This window comes from Acartia tonsa, chromosome 7 (assembly GCF_053477335.1).
Source record: "Acartia tonsa isolate MP-2025a chromosome 7, ASM5347733v1, whole genome shotgun sequence".
NCBI lineage: Eukaryota > Metazoa > Arthropoda > Copepoda > Calanoida > Acartiidae > Acartia > Acartia tonsa.
The window spans coordinates 3,822,981-3,837,562 of record NC_137266.1 but is presented as its reverse complement, the minus strand read 5'-3'; the positions used below and the strand labels follow the sequence as shown (position 1 = coordinate 3,837,562).

At 29.9% G+C, this 14,582-nt stretch overlaps 2 protein-coding genes across 2 annotated transcripts in view; both read left to right on the top strand.

The window, feature by feature from the left end:
* LOC145324688 (very long chain fatty acid elongase AAEL008004-like) overlaps nt 1-14,582 on the top strand; it is a 199,798-nt gene that overhangs the window by 107,717 nt on the left and 77,499 nt on the right. The gene's annotated exons all lie outside the window — the stretch shown is intronic.
* LOC145324105 (uncharacterized) overlaps nt 5,610-14,582 on the top strand; it is a 55,012-nt gene continuing 46,039 nt past the window's right edge. The window contains exon 1 of the mRNA XM_080166734.1: nt 5,610-5,653. The gene's annotated coding sequence lies outside the window, so the exon portion shown is untranslated. The remainder of the gene's footprint in view (nt 5,654-14,582) is intronic.

Genomic DNA, 14,582 nt, shown 5'->3' with positions numbered 1-14,582 from the left:
CGATCGGTTCAGCGGTTATCGAGATCCTTCGGTACAAACAAACAGACAGTGAGAAATACATCGTTCTTCTTTGTATTATAAAGGGTGAGCAAAAAAAATGCGGACAATTTTAAAATTTATTACTGCGCGACTTGTATAATTAGAAGAAAACACAAGCTGCGCAATTAGAATTTTAAAAATGTCAGCGTTTTTTTGATAGAGAAAAAAATAAGATAAATAAAGATAAATTGTCTTGAGGGCTTAGACAATTGACGATAAATTGATGTACATACCCAATTATTATATACAAAATTTTTCCATTTGTAGATCAAAATTATATATTAAAAAGTTTTACACTAGTTTGATTTCATTTAACCAATCAAGATTTAAGAAATTCATCGAAAGTTGATAAGCCAACGAATGAGAATATATGTTTATAAAATATTGTCCACTTCAATCCTGATAAAGATAGAAGGGTTTGAGAGAGAGTGGGGGGGGGGGGGTAAGGACGAAAAAGATAGATAGAGAGAGAGAGAGAGAGTGAATGTATACGGACGGAAGAATTAAGAGTAAGTATATTTTCTCCGCTATAACTATCTATCTATCTATATAATCTCCGGCATCTATCTTTCTATGTATCCACGCTTACTCCGACATATATCTATCTATCCGTGATCATCTATTAAGAGTAGTTAGTTAGTTATTCCTATAACTTTAAACTGTGAACAGCCTATTGTAGATTTATTTATAGATTTATTGTAGTTATTTTTGTTAGTGATCAGAGTCTACTAAAGTCTTTAAAACGGCTTATTTATAACTAGCGACTTCGCCCCTAGCCTCTAGGGGCTTTGCCCCAAGAGGTTTGATCAACCTAATTTTTCGTATTTTAGATTTAAAAAGAAAAAGTAAAAAAAAAATTTTTATGGGGGGGGTTATTTTACATTTTTTAGGGGGGGTTGGGGGTGTCCCACCCTTCAAGAAAATAGCTTAAAACCATCACAGGACCAGTAGGTATATTCTCCGAAGAGTAGAGCCCAATCGGTTAAGTGGTTACTGAGATCTTAAGCTTCAGACGAACAGACGGACAGACAGACAGACAGACAGACTGATAGACATCGTTCTACTTGGTCAATACCCCTTCTGCACGCCTATGATTATAAAGCTAGTTTATTCAAAATTACAAATTATTAAAGTTACAAAGCATGTGAAAATGATTACGTGTATTTTGAGAACTCTAGTCATATTTAAATAATTTGCCATTCGATCATCACTACCTCCAGACCCCTCTTTAAGTTTTATTGGGGGATTTTCTAATTAAAACCAAAAATACATTAAACAAAGCTTTATCAAATGCGCCACTAGTATCTAGGCTCTGTATTTGAAGAAATAAATAAAATGTCTTTCTATTTTACAAAAATTTTAATAAAAATGGAGGGGGAATTTAAGAATCACATGGCTAATTACAGGATTTGCAAATAATTTTATTTTATACTGAACCGTTTGAATAAATGTTACGCGATTTTTCTATGAAATTGCGTCTTTTTAATAAAACAAGGAGAACAACATCCATAAAAAAAACAAAGCTCTGAATCAGACGGTAGAAGAGAACAAACATAAAAGTAAAAAATGTATATACACTTGTTGCAAAATTGCTTAAATACAAGATTCTATATAGGGACATACACAATGTTGTACTAATAATCATTACTTCAAAAATCTGATTAATTTAAATATTATACAAAAATTAGTTGTCAAAAAAGTAAAAAATCTGCTTGTTTCATATGGACGTACGGACTTTCTGGTAAAAAGTTGCTGCGATTTATAAATTGTATTATACAAATCAACAAGGTTTTAAATCGAATGAACAATATTTTTGTGCCTAAATTAATGGAAAAAAACTATTCTAACGTACGGACATACAGATCCTAATTAAGGAAAAGATTCTCTTTGAAAAATGTCTTTCTTAAATATATCAATTTATATAAATAATATGAATGAAGTATTACATATTTATATTTGTATGACCACCTATAAATACTAATAGGCCATGAATATTACATATTTATATTTGTATGCCCATCTATAAATACTAATAGGCCATGAATAGGCACAAATTAGTTATTGACAGATTTGTTATACATATAATATTTGCTATCAGGGATCTAAAGGGATAAGACAATGGCCGAAAAAATTGTGTTCATCCCCAATCTCCCCTTACTCCTTGAACTGTACATTTTAGTTTTTTTTAGAGGCGGGTTTTTTTTTATACGGGAAGAATGTACCCTCCCCTTAAATAGTTTTAAACCTTTTCTGGACCTGTAAGAAACTTCACTGCAAAGGAGAACCATAAAGTTCATATAGTATGGTATATATACATTACACAGACATCATGTTACATTTATTGTAATTGTTTTTTTTTTTTTTTAAAAGGTACCATTAATGCATACATAATTACTTGGATCTTACACCAACTTAGTATGTAATCTAATTAAATTGAAACTTGTATCTGGCTGAAATAACAATCCCCATATCCACATCCCCTCCCCTCCTGCTAGATGAATAATCTGACCAATAAATGATGTCCATGTTAGCAACCTAAATTAACGAAAATTTCTTCTCTGTCATTATATCCATGCATATTCTGTATCCATTGTACCATGAATTACTAAAAATAAAACAAAATTCAATGATTATAATAGAATACATATGATACTTTTCATATGTATTTGTATGTACATTTTAATCTAAAATCAATATATTATAAGGTATTATACTAAGCAGTGCATTTGCATTTGTTTTTATGGATTTAATCCTTATAGCAAAGTAGAAGGACCTCAGTCTGTCTATATGATCTTGCTAACCGCTTAACCGATATGGTTCTATATTACATCTCATGGGTCCTAGGAAGGTTTACAGCTATTTGGGTGGAGGATACCAACACCTTCCCAAGAGAAATCGCCAAAATACAAAAAGATTAAGAGGATATATTTTTTTTTTGACAGCAGAACTTAACACAGATTGAAAAGAAAACATTTTATGTGCCTTCAGTTAATCTATATAGTTGAAGTCACATTTACCGACGTTCACAATCAAAAAGTATAGCAATTATTTGTAGCGAAGTTACTCTATAATTTTAAATGTCCGTCTGTCCCTATGTCTGAAACGTTTTGGGGAAACGTGATTTTCTGGGCTCCTATAAAAGATAGAAAGCTGAAATTTATTGTCAACATTCCCATCTATATGGAGCATAATTAAGTATAAAACATCCGTAGCCGTCGGACTGCTTTAATCAGCTTTTTATCCGCTTTTATTTTTCACAACTAATTTTCTTGGCTCCTGTAAACAATAGAAAGCTAAAACTTCTTGTCAACATTCCTATTAATAAGAAGCATAATTAAGTATAAAACATCTGTAGCCGTCGGACTGCTTTTTAACAGCTTTTTAGCCGCTTTTAATCAGCTTTTTAGCCACTTTTATTTTTCACAACTGATTTTCTTGGCTCCTGTAAAACTTTTTGAAAACATTTCCATTAATAAGGAGCATAATTAAGTATAAAACATCCGTAGCCGTCGGACTGCTTTTTAACAGCTTAATAGCCGCTTTTAATTTATAAAACATATTTTCTCTGCTTCGACAAAAGATACATGGCTGAAACTTCTTGCCCTTCATTAAAAATCTTTAGTAGTCTGACTGCTTTTGTGCGTTATTTCTAAGAGGATAACGCACAAAACTCATATTGATAAGTTCTATATGCAAATATTACCCTATTAAACAGACAAACGAACAAAAAAGACATACAATAAGAGTAGCTAAGGAACTAACACAGATCGTATAATATTGTGTATATTCATATCCAATGTAAATAATAAGTTAGAATAATGTAATTAGTTTTCAATAACAAAAACTTAGTCCTACCATGTTAACAAAACATTAACATTACAACATAATCATATGTAATAAACATAAAAATTGTATGGATATTCTATTCAACCATCGAACCAATTAAGTTTTTGGTGTGGGGGTTTTACGCATTTATATTTTAGATTTAAGTCTTAGGATGGTTCTATGCTATTTTTCTTTTCTTCCCTACCCCCATCGAATACAGTGCCCCTAGATGCTAACTGCGCATTTGGTACGTTAATAGTGATTGCAAATAGCTTTTGATAACATGTGAGCCTTAATCACTTCTCCCAAAAATCCACTAAAACCCTCTCAAACTTTAATATAAAAATTATAATAATTATCGAGAGATCTAAAGTTTCATAAAAAGTGAGATGTTTGTTTTATTTTTATATTGGGTTTGGTTGGTTAAATAAAGGTTAGAAGCGCCAACAGGGTTATTAACCTGTAAAGATAGGGCCTAGCTGATTATTATTAGATGAGAAAAATATATTAATATCCATTTTTCTTTTAGTTAAAGACTAGTTATTTATGGCATCGTATTAAAGAAAGCTTTCCGCGAATATCAAAATGAAAAATTATATGCTAACAAATCTGGTATCAATATCATGATTTGTATTTTAATATTCGTGGAAAATCCAGCGGATACTAATCGGTTCTGAAGCCATACTGGAATAATTGTTCTTTTAGTTTAAGTTTTGAGTTACTCTAGTTCTAAATGTTTAAGTTACATAAAAAGTGTAAGTGTGTTAGTTCCCATAAATGAATTGCATCCCATTCAAAGATGAAACGATAAGTAAATCAATAAAATTTCAAAATAAATAATTTTATTGACAAATTTAGTAATCGTTAACCATTGTCTTTTTGCTTTTCAAGTTAACTCTGTAATTATAGTAATTATCCGACATTAAATGGCACATATATGTGGAGATAAAAGGCGGCAATAGAAGCCATACAAAATCTAGATACATTTTTGAATGTGCCTAAATATTCTAAATCACCTAGAAAATCATTCAAAAAAAAAAGTAATGCTAGAGACATTAAAAATGGTACCTGATACTGTTATGTCTGGTACGTGAAATAATAGTAATTAAGGAAAATGTCTTGGTTTATAAACAACACAGAATCTTTACGACTCATTATCATGCACAATTGGTACTTCCAGAGAAAGCTCCTGCGATCAAAGGGTTGGGTGTCTATTGTCTGTTGCATGTTACTTAACCTAATATCTGTGGATGATGCTATAGTCTCTCAAGATGAAATAACTATCCCTTTTTCCCCGGCTGCAATTGTATCGCTGATGCAATTTCATTTAACCGATATATTCAATCTACATAAGAGATGTAATGTAGTTTTTTGAAAGAGATAAGACAATGGATGATAAATGATAAACAAAATTACCTTTTTTGTAGATGGAAATTATTGGTTGAAAAGTTTGGAAACTACTAGCAGCCAATAAAAAAGTTTTTTGAAAAAAATCATAGTAGGGAAGGAACAGCTACGATTCAAGTAATATTGGTTTTGAACTCACAATACCTTCCTAGAACACCCTTTCTAGTTAGTTTCTTTGTCGTACTTAAGTAATCCTGTACCTGGCTTAAGCTAGCTGTGCACAGTCTGTGAGCTAACGAACAAAATTATCAATCCAGTTGAAGTTACAACAAATCTAATAATAAGATTTATAATAATATTTGAGATTTTTTTCAAAAGTTTGATTTAATTTCAGAGAGTTCAAAATAATAATGTAAAAGATAACCAGATAAATATTTACAAGGTAAAGTTTTAGATAGATTGATATAAAGATATAAAATAGAAATTAAATATCATTATCTAGATTTAGTATTTGGATATTTATATAGCAGATAATTAGGCCGATGGATAGATATATAGACTGATAGAAAGATAGCTATATAGATAGAAAGGGGATGATAGACAGAATAAAATACTTTTTAAAAATTGGATATAAAAAAGGTTAGATTTATAGGCAGACGTATAGCTTTTTAGATAGAAAGATAGATATAGGATAGAAAGATGAAAATAAATGTAACCATCTATCAAAAAAAAAATAATTTTCTCCCGCTAGAAAAAGAATAGATAGAAAATTGGATATATAATTGGATAAATATCTAGTTAGTAAAGTAGATAGAAAGAAAGATAGCAAGATAGAAAGAGGATAGATAGAAGAAAATAAATGTCACACTCTATCAGAAATTCTAATGTCTCCCCTAGATTAAGAATAGAGTCAATATTATATATAATAAATGAATAGATATTTAGAAAGAAAGCAATCACCATCTATCAAAAAATATAATTTTCTACCAAGATTAAGTATAGATAGAATATTTGGATGTATAAATGAATAGATATCTAGGTAGAAGTTTAGATAAAAAGAAAAATAGCTAGATAAAAAGAGCATAGAGAGAAGAAAATAAATGTCACCATCTATCAGAAAATTTAATTTTCTCCCCCCTAGATTGATGCAGAAAAAGTGTATTAAAATCCTCAGCAATAACAAGAATGACATCATCCATAAGAGAGCATAGTTTAGCCTAGATTTTATAACAGACAAACAACCCTTTGATTGCACATCATTTACTCAAAAAAAAAACTCTGCAAGCTAACGAGTTTCACCTCTTTAAGAGCCTAATATTTTTAAATACTTAAACTTATTTTTCAATTTTCTTGTGTGGTGTTAATTTATTCTAAAGATGAAGGAGAGAGGTTTGATCCCCAAAAATAGTTTTAAACCTACTCTAGATCTACTAAAAGCTTCACTGTAAATGGGACCCATATGGTTTAAGAAATTAGATCCCTCCCTACAGTCTGCAACACAGACATAGACAGACGAACATTCTTTAATATGGATAATGATAGCATTTTAGACCTTATCGTACAAGTCATCTTCCCTATCGAAGCTTAAAAACAGACGTATGTAAATATATAGAGAGGCTATGCTCCTACCAAGTCTATTAAAATCCAGAGACATTTATTTTACCGAGGTGCACTTTCTATGTAGAAAACCAGGGTTCTAAAGGGATAAGACAATGGCCGATAAATCCCAAATGATGATACACAATATTACCCCTTCTTTAAATTAAAATAAGTGGTTAAAACGTTTGATTCCCCAAAGTTGTTAAGCCAACGAACAAGAAAACGTTATCAAAAACTTTGGGGACTATTGTAATAAACAGCCAATTTCCCTTTTCTATGTATAACACACACAAGGAACATGGGAATTTATTCTAGAATAGTTATCTATCGCATCGTATTATAAAAAGCTTTCCACGGATAAATAAAAAAAAAATAGGATTAATTCCAGGTTTATTTGAAATAACAAGACAAAACTGAATTTATGAATATTATTTCATTATTCGTGAAAAATTTATTTTAATATTTTTCTGTATATCTATTAGTTTAGCAAAAAAGATGGAATAATTTTATATGAAGTTGTAATGTTATTCCTTTATCTATAAAGATAGGTTGCTAACCTCTGAACTGATTTAAGTTGCTTATTTTTTTAAGAAAGCTTTTAGGATATTTAACCTCTTCCTCCCTTCATCAAATGCTAGGGGCTCAGTCGCTAGAATTTAAAAAAAAAATGAAATGCAATATGATTTTAGAGGCCTAATCTGTTCAATTTTAACTTTTTTTAAAAATTAAAAAGAAAATAATAAATAATAAAGATATTTTTTTTAGGGGAGGGGGGATTTGTTAGGTTTTTCTTTGAGCGAAATATCTTGGGAGGGTGATGGTATCCTCCCTCAAAAAATATTATAGACCTAAGCAGCTACTTCGTAAAGTAGAACCATATCAGTTCAGTGGTTAGAGAGATTATTCGGCACACAAAAAAAGGAACAAAAACGCACATCATGTTACGTTTATATAAAGATCTATGTATACCTAGAAGAAATGATTCAATGAAGAGATAGATAGATAATGAATTAACATGTTCATTTGGCACTATTATCCTTTATAATCAAGCACTAAATAATACGGTGTCATACAGGGTTCTTAACCCTTACAGATCGGGGGGGGGGCTCAAAGAGCCCCCCCCCTCTAGTTTTTTCAATCTCATTTTTTTTGTAGGAAAGATGGAGAGCTGTAACTTCATGACTTTTTAAGTTTAGTAATTATACGTCGGCAAGAGTTGATTTTATTAGGATATCTGGTCTGTGTCGGTCGTGGTGTCCGGTCAAAGTCGGTTGGGTAGCAAAAAAAATTAGAAAAAATTCTAAATAAATCTTAATTTCTACATTATGACTTTTGTGTATAAGGTAGAAACATAAAATTTTTTTGGTGAATACTTAGATATCAATGACCATCTGAGAAAAGTGGTGTTATGACCGTTTGACCGCTCCCTGACCGACTTTATGACCGATTTTTGTCCGGCTTTTACTACAGACATATATCATGAATATCGTGGCTTCTATTACAGCTAGAGACCTATAATTTTTTTTGGTAAATCCTTGAGCAATAATAAACAGATAAAAATATTAATTTGCGCCGCCAACCGCCATTTTACCGCCGTAACCGCCGAAAATGGCGGTTTCCGTTATTTGCCGTTTTTCGGCGATGATCAGAAAAAGTAATTTTTTTGTTATGAAAAATAAAAGTTCGTCCTAAAATTTGGTCATCCTAGCTGCAAAATTGGCCGCTCTACAGCTGTTTTAAAATTTAGCGGCTGGCCGCTAAAAAGCGGCTAAGGAGCGGTCTGACTGCTATGACTAGAAAAAGTAATTTTCTCTAAAAATACACATGAACCACCAGAAAAAAATTTTACGTCTTTATCTGTACCAGGAGCCGAGATAGAGGGGGGGGCTCTTTGAGCCCCCCCCCCGATCTATTAAGGTGGGAATTGGGGCCCGATCTGTAAGGGTTAAGGGATAAGACAATGGACGATAAATTGATGCAAACCCTTAAAAATTTTACCCTTATGTCTATTATTTCATTATTTTCAATCTGGGAAAGAAAATGCTTCATTAAATACCAGCGGATTCGCCATTAGCCTCTAGGGGCTTTGCCCCAAGTGCTATAATTACATCTTTTATTACCTGGAGAGCCCCCACTTCACCACTATTTTAAATAATTCTAAAAAATAGGTGGGGTGATTCTTTCTTTTTGGGGAGGTTGAGGGTGTCCCACCCCCCAAGTTAATCGCTTAAAACCACCACAGGACCTGTAGATACATATACCCTGAAAAGTAGAATTCAATCGGTTCAGTGGTTACTGAGATCTTTAGGGACGGACAGATAGACAGACGGACGGACATAAATCATTCTACTTTGTATTCTAGATTGTCAGGGATAAGACAATGAACAATAAATTGATTCTTTACCCCAATTATGATAAATAAAATTTCCATTGTCTTATCCCTTAAGATCCCAGACTTGCTGTAATCTTTTGAGGGGAATAAGAAGGGCTTTGCCAACTGATTAGACTTTTATTATTCCGGTTCCTAGATTAGCAAAACTTATATATCACAGCTGACTTTATGCATTTAATAGTTGAAATTTCTACTGTTATTTATGGTAATTTGAGATTTTAGACCCCTTATTTAATCCACCTACATAGTTAGAACAATAGGAAATATCTACAATTTATTTCAATGGTTACTACTTTACTAGGTTGTCTCATCTATAGTTTTTTTTTGGTTGATACTGCTATGTATAACTGGTTTATGCAAGGACTTTTTAAATTGAGGGTCGAATTAAATAGTCTAAAACCTGCTAATTTACAAAAAGTAATCTAGATTAATGGTTACTTAAAAGCAGTCTAAAAAGATATGAATTCGTTGATTTACTTTTAAGGAGAAGTTTAATTAATAAATTTATCTTCATCTATCGTCCACTACCTTTTTTAATAATTATTTAATAAATCAAAGGCTGTTTCAAAGTCTAAATGATAAGAATTAAATCAAACCTTTCATTATATCAAATTCTATTTTATTTCGATATAAAGACTTTTCCTTTTTTTTGCTAATCTAACCACGTTATAATTGTCCTGTCAATTTTAAACATGATGATTCCTTAAATGATGATACCAGAAAGTCCATTTAAAACATAAGGATTATTTAAACTTTTATGACAAAATGATTTGTATGGTATAATTAACTTTAGTCTTACATTTTTTTTAATAATGATTACTAGAACATCAATGTACAATATTTTAACCTAAGAATTTCTGTATAATAAAGTAAAGCCTTAAACATTAGCGTGTATTTAAGCAATTTTCAAAACATTAACCAAAACTTCTTATTATTTGTAAAATTTTAAATGTTTAGTTAAAAGATAAACAAATAGTTTTCAACGCTTTAATTTATATAGGAAAATGTAACCAAACAATTAAAAGAGCAATTAATAATTGGGGGGAAATTTTAGTCTGGTATTTAATCTCTTATTTAGACAATAGAGTATTATATTTAGAGATACATTCCTTATATAAAATGTTAGACTGGTATTTAATCTCTTATTTAGACAATAGATTATTATAATTAGAGATACAATCCTTATATAAAATGTTAGACTGGTATTTAATATCTTATTTAGACAATAGAGTATTATAATTAGAGATACAATCCTTATATAAAATTTTAGTCTGGTATTTAATCTCTAATTTAGACAATAGAGTATTGTAATTAGAGATACAATCCTTATATAAAATTTTAGTCTGGTATTTAATTTCTTGTTTAGACAATAGAGTATTATAAATAGACGTACAGTGCAGATTTTTATTTAATTTAAAAAACTTACAGTTTTCAAATATTTCCACCAATGAAAATTGGAAGAATATTTTTGTTTATAGCATTATTTGGTTTATATTTTAATCAAAATAGATAAACTGTTTGCCAAAAGCTTTTCCGCCTGTCAAATATTTACAGTTTAATTCCAAAATCTCCTCAAGGGAAGTACTACATTTATAACTGTAAAAATATGGCTCACAATTGTGTATCTAATTTATTCATATCTATTATGTAGACACCACAAATCAATTTAGAAATTATAAATTAGTTTCTAGCTACCTTTTACAGAGGTCGACAGACGCACTTATAAACCACAGTGAATACTACGATTTGTAAATAATTTGATGTCTAAACCTCTGCCTAACATGTCAATCTGTCTGATTAGTAAAAGTTTATGGCTCCGAAACCGATTAATATACAATGGATTAGAACCAGATCTCATCCATTCTGAAAAATCATGTATAATTTGTTGTATGTTTATCTTCTCACGAATAATAAAATCAAAATCATAGAATCAATACCAGTTTTGTTGCCTTAGTATCTCGGGGCCATTAATTCTAATATTGATTTTTAATTTTACAATCCGCAGAAAGATTTCTGTAATACGATGTGATAAATAACCATCCATCAATCAAAACTGGTTTTAATTGGCGGCAAATGCACGGCTGACGAAACGTGCTAAAATCTGTTAATTGTTTTTAATACAAAGGGGAATAATAAGCCAGGAAGGAAGGGAGGGGATATTGAATTGTAAATTATATTGGTACCCAAAGTTTTATAACTGCAATATCTTATTTGTTGCCTAAAAAACTTTGGATTCTTGAGTTTTGAATTGTTGGTTGCAAACTATAAAGTGATGTCAAAACTAAGAACTAATTATTTGAATCTACAAAAGTGGTGATTATGTTTTTTATCATTATGGTTTTATATCATATTATCATTTATTGTCTTATCCCTTAATGTCCCTGTGAATAAACAAAGTTATTGAATTTAGTTAAAAATCTTTGAATTTTAGGGAAAAAAATCTTTCAAACTCAATCATATTTTTTCGTCAAAATGTTATACCTAAAATGATACATGTTAATTCTATTTTAAAAGATAAACAAATATTTTCATTTTATAGTTAAAAAGTACAATGCTATCTAAAAGTAGAATTTTATGATATTGTTTTTTTTTAAATAATATGATACTATGAACAGCGCGTGGTTGGATTCTATGGGGAAATGAAAGTACACTAATAAATAAATATAAATCTTAGTGAGCAATTTGTTGTTAACCGTAGATAATTTTATATCCCAATCATAGATACATAGTGTTCTTATAAAACAGTCAATTATTTTAACATACAAATAATCAGTTATAGCAAAATCTAATGGTTACAGAGAAAGATTTATGATTAATAGATAGATAGATAGATAGACAAATAGATAGCCACATAACCGAAAGAATGATATAGACATACAATTACTACATAAGATGTATATACAAATAGTTAGATAGATAGACAGATAGATGGTTATATAGCCAAAATGCTAAAAAATAATTTATTTATCAGTTAGATTGACATAAAAATATTTCAGACACTTTGAAATACAGAGTTATACTTTGATATATAAATAGATAGATAAAAAGACAGAAAGATAGTTATATATCCAACTAGATAGTTAGAGAGATAGATAATTAGTTAAATATGCAGATTGCTAGCTAATAAACAGTGTTAGATAGGCAGATAGATAGTTAGTTTGATAGATAGAAATAAAAATAGATATACAAATAAAAATAAAAAGTCTAAATACATAAACACTTTTACCCCTATCTAACCAAATATTAAAATATAATATAAGATAATCCTTATTACAAATTAGAGAAAGGTTAAAGCTTAATAAGAATAGATAAATTAGTGAGTGCGCACATAGCATCGAGGGGCTCTGTATTCGAGGATAAAAAAAATAACCTAAAACCATCACAAGGCTTAAGTCTAAAATATAGCCTAAAACAATCTAAGGACCTATATTAAGCTTTCCCAAACGGAGAACTTAATCGGTTCAGTAGCTAATATCTTAAGCTTTTGAAAAAGTCCTTACTACTTTATATAATAGGACAGATAAATAACAGGGATCTTAAGGGATAAGACATTAGACAAATCTACCCTTTCTATAGATTTCAATTATTAGTGGTAAAAATTGCTCACTGATACTATTGTAACACAAATTATCATGTAAAGTTTGAAAACAAGAGGACAGTTCTATCATCCATGAATTTAAGATAAGAGCTACATGTTACTGACATAAAGACCTATTCTAAGTTTAGAAAAGCTTTGCTTTTGTTTTATTAAATGTATAAATTAGCAGGGTTCTTAAGGATAAGACACTCGACGATAATTTTAAATACATCTGTTCTGATAATTAACCTCTTAAGTAAATTTAAATTATTGGTTGAAAAGTTTGGACACTGCGAGTTTGATCTAATCAATCAAAATTCAAAAGTACCCAAAGTTTTTGGGCCAACATATAAGATAACATGTTTAAAAAACTTTGGGTACCAGTGTAATTATTGTAACTGTCCAATCTCTCCCTGATAAATTGGACATAGTATAAATATAGATAAATCCTTTATCTATTGATGGTTTTACAGAGATTAGGGGATTTGTTTAGTTTTGTCTGTTTGTAACCATATAAGAATAGTTATGAATTACATCGTAGTATAGACAGTTTTCCGCGGATTTTAAATAAAAAAAAGTTAGGATTGAAACCTGTTTTGTATGCACCATGGGGCCGAAGCCTCGGGCTAACAAAACTAGTATTAATTTTATCATTTTTATTTCAATATTTTATCAGGAACGGAAGTTAATTTGATAAATCAATAAATGGTAATCAAATTCATTACTGTCAAATAATTCTAAATAATTGTAATTAAAATAATCCTATATTTTTTATAAAAATCTGCGGAAAACTATCTATAATACGATGCAATAAATAACTTAGTCTTGAACAAAATGTAGTATTGGTGTTCTTGAGACTTTATTATCCAATATGACAATACTTATCTTCCTTTCAAGTACACCCTTTTAAAGGTCTGTCTGTTTTAGTATTATTTTTGAAAGGTCTGTCTTTGGTAATATTATCTTTAAAAGGTCTGTCTGTGGTAATACTATTATTTTTAAAAGGTCTGTCTGTGGTAATATTATTTTAAAAGGTTTATCTGTGATAATATTATTTTTAAAAGGTCTGTCTGTGGTAATATTATTTTTAAAAGGTCTGTCTGTGGTAATATTATTTTCAAAAGGTCTGTCTGTGGTAATATTATTTTTAAAAGGTCTGTCTGTTGTAATATTATTTTTAAAAGATCTGTCTGTGGTAATATTATTTGTAAAAGGTCTGTCTGTTGTAATATTATTTTTTAAAAGGTCTGTCTGTTTTAAAGGATATCTATAAAAGTAAATTTAGGCATGTTACAATTGTCAATCTTGGATTGATCATTCCTGTAACAGTGTGGCATAAATAAGAAAGGGCTGAAAGGAATTCTATAATCAAAATTCATTCCATCTTTGTGATTAAGTCTTAATCAGTCAGTATTTTCATATAAAGATCCTGCATTTAAATAATTTTTTTTTTCCTTATGTTAACTTTATTTGTTGAGGCGGAGGTCCCCTTTTACTGAAGAATTTATTTTTTCTATGTACTATTCTATTCTTTTTATGTGTACCTAAAAAAGATTAACTGTAAAAAACTCAGATTTTTTTTTATTGTAATTATCAGTCAAATAGAATGACAAACAGACATACATCCTGTCTCTTTCATAAAAGGAAGATTGTCTGTTTATAGATTTTTAAAATCCATCTATCCTATCTCTACTTTAAGGCTAATCTGTGAACTTAATGTATCAAAGTTTACTCCAAGGTTGATAAACTTATAATGCCACATGTCAATGGATATATCAACCAATATATGTATATCTATCTATC